At 47.6% G+C, this 8390-nt stretch overlaps 1 pseudogene; it reads left to right on the forward strand.

The window, feature by feature from the left end:
* The first annotated feature begins 2208 nt into the window (after positions 1 to 2208).
* On the forward strand, positions 2209 to 3148 carry LOC109743804 (NAC transcription factor NAM-B2-like; annotated as a pseudogene).
* Positions 3149 to 8390: the final 5242 nt, after the last annotated feature.

Consider the following 8390-nt stretch of genomic DNA (forward strand, 5'->3'; position numbering starts at 1 on the left):
ACCATTTGTGAAATTCAAGATAATTTTTTTGTTTTGACAAACATTTTTGAAATGCATCATTATTTTTCCAATACATGATTTTTTTAATCAGCGAAATTTTGGAATCTATGTTTTTGCAATTCACAAAAAAATTGAATTTTGTGAACATTTTCAAAAATTCATGTATACTTTTTGAATCTGTGAACATTTTTGAATCCAAAAATATTTATTCAAAATCATGACAGTTTTTATTTATAGTAGCGTTTTTTGAAAATCATGAATAATTTTTGAATATGCAATTTTTTTAATCACAAACGTTTTTTTGAATCAGTGAATATTTTATGATTTCATGATTACTTTTTTCAAAATTCTCTCTTTTTAGGATTTTAGAACATTTCTAAAATCCTAAATTATATAAAGAAGAAAAATAATACAAAACAGAAAATAAAAAAGTAAAAAATAAAATCAAATAATAGGGTGCCTTGTACATGGGCCGGCCCAAAAGGGCACTCTTGGTAAGAGGGGGGTGCGCGTTGCGCCTCCTCCCAGCATGCATCGCGCGAAATAGGACCTCCCCAAGAACTCCCACCCCCATTTGAGCTCCTATCTGCAACATTTCACAGCGAATAACAGCCCTAAGAACACACAAATAGCCAGTTGGGTCGGCCCAAAAGTGGGGGCTTTGTGCAAAATTCTACAAATTATTGCGCTCCCTAGGGGTTGAACACAGGACCTCCATCTCTCATGTGCACGAGCCTAGCCAGTAACCGGATCAAGCAAAATTTCGTTACTAATGAGTTGCACGGAGTTTTAAGAACTACAAACATCCATAGATTTGAAGGTTTTTTAAAATTTTGAACACGTTTTCTGTGAAAAAATCGATTACCTTTTGAGACGCATGCATTTTTCAAAATATTGAACAATTTTTTAAAACACAAACATTTTTGAAAATTAGAACACATTTTGAAATTCTAAACAAATTTTGATTTTTTTTACATTTTTAAAAAAATTAAAAATAAATTTTGTACTAAATCGGGGACAGCCGATCGAAATTCCCCTCGCCGACAGCCCAGGGCCACACTCCCAAATGTTGACCAAGGCCCACCAGCCGCCAGCCAAGCCTACGCGTGACTCGGTCAAAATCAGGGACAGCCAAGCAGATCTATCGACTGGATCGCTCCTAGGAGTTTCAACATCCATAAAATTGTTAGCTCATGTTTAACGAACTTGGTGTTGTATTTATATCAAAGTTCTCGACTAGTAACTTTGGTACTAACGCAACTTCATAGAAAAATTTGGGGACACCATTCAGGAAAAAAACGTTAATGCTTAACAACATATAGTCTAATTTCGACGATCTCGTTGAAACAAAGCTGATCATGAAGATAATCCGAGTAATGGTTTGAGAGAGATATGACTTTGAAGTTTCAAAAGTAACATTTGGAGTGCTACGTCATTGCTTTTGTCGCCCATAGACGCAATCATATCGCTGGTGAATCATTTCGCTATATTTTTTGTCCATTTAAAGTTAGCATGTATGGTCTCACATGGAATAAAAATGTGGAATGTGATCATGCCAAGTGACGCTGTCGTGTGCTCCAAATACAGTCAATATTTGTTGCTTAGTTATTGTTGGAGGAAAGATTAAATCAAGGCAAATATGTTCGACAAGCACCTCTTCATCAATTGTCCGAAAGTCATACAGATTTGCCAACAACTCACTCCAAGCCACCGCCCCGTAAAAGGTACTCCGTTCCTTCCGTAAAAACAAATCACCTCTTCATCAATTGTCCGAAAGCGATGCGGATTTGCCAACAACTCACCGTTCCGCCGCCAACTTGCTTCTGCGCGCAAGGGGTGGGGAGGGGGGTCGTTGCTACGTCATCATCAACCTCAAAAAACTCACTTGACCACAAGTGCCTCTCTCAATTCTCTAGAAATTTTAAGACTCGTCTCTCTTGAAATTTCGGGACTAAGAAATGCTGAGGTGTTTCGAAGCATAGATCACCATCCCTCTTTTGTATTAGGAATATTTGTGGACTCTAATCCGTTGCCATTTGTTTGGGCCAAGCACGGTTGCGCAACAAATCCGATTGCACAATCCTGATCAATTGGCCCATCAAATTTTGTTCTAATTGAGCATATGTTATCACCGACCGAATTAGACACCCTTATCTAGTGCGCCATATGTATTTGGCTTCTGGAACCTCCCTAGCGTTAATGCCAACCCATCTACAAAAGCAGGAGCAGGTCCTCCCAAATCTGAGTTATCCCATGGCATAGTCAAACACTCTCTCTCTCTCTCTCGGATCCACTGAACATTTTGAGTCGCCCACACAATCTACCTCTCCTAGGCTACAACTTCGGTATCGGTCGGCGATGGCGAACCCTAATCTGACAGCCGCCTACGTGTTCCAACCCACCGGCCGTGAGCTCATCCACCACTACCTCGTCCCCAGGGCGGGGCTCGGCGGCGGCATCTTCCCCGGCTTCATCGAGGAGGGCGTGGACGTCTTGTCCTTGCCCCCGCGTGAGCTCCCCTTTCGGGAAAACCACGTAAGGGATTACGGCGAGGTATGGGGCTTCTTCTTCGCGGCAAAGCCCGCCGGCGAGACGTGCCCGACGCCGGGCGGGGGCGGGTGCTGGGTGCAGTACGGCACGGAGAAGGCGTACTACGGCGGTGAGGGCGGCCGGGAGGCAGTGGCGTTCCGGCGCAGGTTCGCGTACCGAAGGCGGGGCGGTATGGTCGCCGACGCGCTGGCTGATGAAGGAGTACCGGCTCAACAGGGACGCGGCCGCCTTCCGCCGCGCGCACCCGGACCCCGAGGCGGCGGACGTCGTCTTCGTGGTCCACAAGGTCTACCGGAAGCCGGTGCTCCCCCCGCCTGCTGACAGCAGCTCCAGCGACAGCGAGGAGGAGGGCTCCGAGCGCTCCATCGTGTTGAAGAAGAGGCGGTAGAATTATGCAACCGCATGTTGATTTCTTCAGAGTTGTTGTGTCTCTATTTCGTTTCATTTCAGTTCTGGATTGTGCGCTCGATCTAGTTGAGGTAGATTGATTGATCCGTTTCGTTCGAAGTGCAATGTAATCACCCTCCCTCGCAGCATCTGCTAGAACAGTTCGGAGGTATTATCACCATTTCATTTTATGATTTATGTTTTGTGTGGACGTGAGTCTTGGTCTGATGTCTTCCCATCTGAATAATTTTATATTTTATGATCTATCTTCATGGTCTGCTTTGTTCGAATAATTGGAACTGGAGTAGTATTTAGGAGTAATGGTTACTACTCCAGTTTCAGTTTCAAAATGGTTGGACAGAGAGACATCAGTTTGAAACTTTGAATACCACTCCAGTTTCAGTTTTAGTATTTGGGAGTAACGGTTTCCAGTTTCAGTCACAGCAAACAAGCTAAAGATGTCTTCACATCTGAATAATTGGAAGCTAAGCTTTGGATGACTTTGCCGGACATAAGCTGTAATGTTCATGCGTCTGTGACTTACCTAGCAGATTTTAAACCAACAAATAACTAGTATATCCGGTCGTCAGGTCACGCAGGACTGTTGCTGAAGCCACTTCTAATGAAGCTTGGATCAAAGATATCAATAGTGAGATCAACATTCACACTTTCCTGCAGGTGGTTACCTTCTGGAAATTATTTCTTAAACCCCGACGATCCATGGCGTTGAAGATAAGTGGACCTGGAGTTGGGATTCAAAAGGAGTTTTTTCGGCAATAGTATATAGTGCTTATTTCACTGCGGCAATCAATTGCAGTATGGATTGCACCATAAGGCAATTCTGGGCGCTGTTGAAGTGCAAACTTTTTCTTTGGCTCATCGTCGTGTTTGGACGGCAGACCCTCTTGCCACAAGAGGGATTTAGCACATAATGATACTTGTTGTTTCTGTACCTCTACACAGGAGGCGGCTCATTTCAATCATTTGGAGCTCGGTGCTGCAATGGGCAAATCTGAGCGAGATCGTTTCCTCGGCTTCCCTTCCAATCCATGATGGTGGCAGGAGGCCGGGTCGAGAACTCATGGCACAAAGAGAAAGGCTTTAAATTCCTAGGTGTCTCTAATCATCTGGAGCATATGGTGAGAGAGGAACAAGAGGGTTTTCAACAACACATACTTGCCTTTGTGAAGAGTCATCAATTAGTTTAAAACTGATTCTTGGCAATGTGGGCTGATGCATGTCTTGATCGTTTCATATTATGATTTAGATTTTATGTGGACGTGAGTCTTGGTCGTATCTTCCCATGTTTGGGTTGTTCGTAGCTTTGTTTCGTTCATCTAGTTCGGGAAATAAGGTTGAGTCATGTAATTACAACATTTTAAAAAACTGCCAGGATAGTTCAGGAGGTATATCCTTCAACCTTCAGGAGTAGTTGTTTAGAGAGAGAAAATTAGGGCTGGTTACAGAAAAGTTGTAATCACCTAATCATAGTGCCGAAACTTGTAAATATGTGAAAATTGGTACTCCCTTATTTTATTCAGTGCACATACAAATTTAGAATCGTTTGCCTCTCTGTAAATTGGACTGAACTGAGACACTAGTAGTAGATGTTATTTTTGTTTGAACTAAAGACTAGTAGTAGATGCAATGCTATTTTTTTTTTACCCCCAGATGTCAATGCTATTGACTGGAGTGTTGGGCAATCATTGCAAGGATGTGCAGTTTCAGTTTATAAGGCTATATATGTTCATTATCCAGGGGACTAAATTTGTGCTGGTCATTTCACTCCAGAGCGATGGTTAGATGACGCTGCAGCTGCAGGGTTCTTCTACACCCAAATACACATGATTGTTATTGAACTGCTCTCACGTCGCCCACGCGGGCGGCTTGGGAGCAAACCCTACCGCCGCCGCCAGCAGCCCACCCACCGCCTTCTCCTCCCCTCGCCGCCGCCGGCAGCGGTCGCCGGGCAAAGCCCGCGCGGCTCGGCGGCGGCGGGGCTCCTTTTCCTCCTCCCGTCCGTAGGTGGCTGGCGCGGGCTGGTTGTCTCGGCGGGAGCTCGAGCGGCTGCGCGCGCTCGGGGCGACGCGGCTGGCCGGCGAGGCGGCGCACGGAGGCGCGGTGCGCGTAGGCGTGGGCGCGCAGGGCGCGGATCTGGCGTACGGCGCGGGATCCGGCGGTGGGCTGCAAAGGTGGAGCTCCTCTGCTCTGGTGCTGGACGGGCGGCGAGGCGAGGCTGGTGGTGATGCGTTGAGCTGCGGGCTGGGCGCGCGGTGGCCGCGCGGGATGCGGGCTGGGCGTGCGCCGGTCGCGCGGGACGTGGGCGCGCTGCGCCGGGCGAGCCCCAGCTGGATTTGCAGAGTGCCTACCGCGGGGCGGGGTCGTGGTCAGCACTGCGGCGGAGGAGAGGGGTCAGGCGGGAGCGAGCTGTTCGGCGGCGCATGGGCTCTTCATGCGCGTCGCCGGCCATCGGCTCGATGAGCTCCAGAGGGCGGTGTGAGGCAGATCGGGCCCCGGCGTCCTGTTCTGCGAGGTGGCTGCGATGACCGTCGGGCGCAAGGGGCTGGCGGTTATCCGGCGCGGACCAGCGGCAGCGATGGAGACCTGGGCCCCGGCGTCCGGATCTGGTGGCTGCGGCGGACGTTGGGCGCGTGGGGCCAGCGGCCGTCGGGCGTGTGTCTGCGGTGGTGGCCTGGCTCGGGTTGGTGGTTGGAGGTGCAGCGTCGGGTGAAGACCTTGCTGCCAGTCTTTGGGCTGGGGCAGGCGACGGCGACGCCTGCGGGCGTCGCTTCCTTCTTGAAGGCGTCGCTGAGGCATTTCTGCTCGCTCCACCACGCAAGGCTGCTCGGGGGGAAACCCTTGATCCCATGGGATCGGAGGAAACCCTTGATCCCATGGGATCGGACGATGAAGGCGATGTGTGTCGCGCCTCTTGGGGCATCGTTTCAGGAGCTCCTTACCGGCCAGGGGGACCAGTGATAGATGGAGGATGTTGTTCGTGCTGCTTGGTCGTGTCCGGCGATGAGGGAGGTTTTGACTTCTGTGGCAACGATGACGGTGGTGAGCATTGTCGGAGGCGTGGCTTTGGTCATGGTAGTCGGCTCTTCTCCGGCGTGTCCGTGAGATTACCTCGGCTGCTTGTTGCTGTGAAGTCGAAGCTGCGGTGCGGGGCTCTGGTAGCGTACGATGACGAGCGACATGTGGTCCGTTCGGCGATCTCCGGTGACGCCAACCTTGTTTTGTTCTCCGTAGTTTCTCCGCCGGAGTCGGAGCTGCGTTGTCTTGCGGTGGGCGGATGGCATTCCGTCTTGTAAGTGTAGTGTTGTTCTGCAGCTAATAGGGCTGCCTTTTCTTTTTTTTCTTTGATCTTCGGATCCTCCTCATGTTGTTTTTTCCGTTGCTTTCTGCTAAATCTAATTGAAGCCAGCAATTTACTGGATCTTTCAAAAAAAATCACTCCAGAGCTTAGCCTGGTCAGGTAGGTCTTGTAGCACTTGCATGTGCCGAGTAGTTACTTTCCACTTCCAATAGCAGCAGACCATGGCTCCATGGCCGAGGCCGACCAACGATTTTGCATTTCAAATAACTTGCTGAGTACAATAACCATACTTGTAAGCCGTAATATTCATGTATATCTGTGACTTGCCGTCATGATATCAATTGATATATTTTGAGAAAATGATTCCACAACAGTAGTGTAGAAACAATATTTGCTACTACCTCCCAAGCAATGTTTTGGATATTTCTTCCAGCTAAACACTGTCTGGCCCCAGCAACGTTTTGGTTGCGATCTTTTCTAGCCAAACATTGATGCACCCCCATGCGGCTTCGGTGGTGGACCCCGCTTTGCATGCGTCTGTGCATGCTATTTTTTTTAAATAATATTTTTTTTAAATTACAGAAATATTACGCGAAAGAAAGAAATTTCAAAAATAATACACCGTCGGCCCGCTGCAGGCCGATCGGCTAGCAACAGGCCAATCGGCCCACAGCAGGCCGATCGGCTAGCAGCAGGCCGACTGCAGGCCCGGCTTGCACGCGGTGGCCTGTGGTTGGTCGGGCCACGTCGCGCGAGGGGGAGGCAGTGGGCTGTCGGCTTGTGCGCCCCTGTCGGCCTACCGCCCGCCGATTGGCCAGCTGCTGGCCGACAGGGGGCTGTAGCCTGACACGCTGGCCGGCCCGGCCTTATCCTCTCCTTCCTTCCTCTCCTTCCTCCATTCTTCTTCTCCCGTTGCTCATTTCTTCTGTGTTCTTCCTTCTCCTCTCTCTACAGAAAAATGGCACCCATTTGTGCACCTAAATGAGCTACATTTTCGCGATTTTGGCACCGTGAATGGGTTCAACTCATTTAGGGCAGCCAAAAGAGGTGTCGATCTACTGACGGGGTAGCTCGTGGTGGTCGTGGTGAGCATTTTGGTGGAGGTGGTGGTGGTGAAGTTGTGGCAGTGTGGTGGTGGTGAAGTTGGGTGGTCGTGGTGGTGACGGGGTACCTCGTGGTGGTCGTGGCTGTTGTTCGTCGTGCTTCGTTGGAGCCGGAGCACCGGCAGTTTTTCGTTCGCCGTTCGTCGTTCGTCGTTCGCACGCACCCTTCAAGGGTATATTTCAGCCCACATTTTATTTTTTGTATGTGCTCCGGTAGTATACGTAAATATTGTTATTTGCCCCGGTAGTATAAGTAAATATTTGTGTGCGATTATTGTTATTTGGCCCGGTAGTATACCGCAATATTTTTATTTGGCCCGGTAGTATACGTAAATATTGTTATTTGCCCCGGTAGTATACATACATATTATTCGTTCGCACGCACGCTTCGTTCGATGTGAAATAAAATTTATGTGCGATTATTTTTATTTGGCCCGGTAGTATACGTAAATATTTGTAGTTGCTACGGCAAATTTTCGTAATATAGTTTTAGGTGTGTGAATTGTATTAGTTGTTAGTGGGGATAATAAGTTGTTGGTTAATAGTTGACACGTACACAGGTGCGTGATAAGAAGTTTGAAACATGAATAAAAAGTTCAAAAGAAGAGACAAATATTTTTAAAATTGATTAAAATTAAAAATACATCAACATGGGCCATATAATTGAAATAAAATGAATTATCATATTTTTCGGTTATATTATTATTATTATTTGAGGCCTATTTATTATTAGTAAACATGGGCCTATTTATTATATTATTATTAAAACAAGAGTCAAGCAACTCATCATAATCGTCCACATAGATTAAATTATATTGATCGTGAAATTTACTATGGTCCTGGTAATATATAGACATGTCTAATACTTGTATTTCGTTGTTAAAAAAATAGGTGAGTCGAGATGTCCGATGTAGTGAAGTTGAGATTTTACTATGGTCTTGGTACTGTCCAAACAAATGAGTTGGGAGCAGATCTGAGTGAATTTACTCACATGAGTTGGTGGGAAATGGGTGGCGGGAAACGGGTGGCGG

This window comes from Aegilops tauschii, chromosome 2 (genome assembly GCF_002575655.3).
Source record: "Aegilops tauschii subsp. strangulata cultivar AL8/78 chromosome 2, Aet v6.0, whole genome shotgun sequence".
NCBI lineage: Eukaryota > Viridiplantae > Streptophyta > Magnoliopsida > Poales > Poaceae > Aegilops > Aegilops tauschii.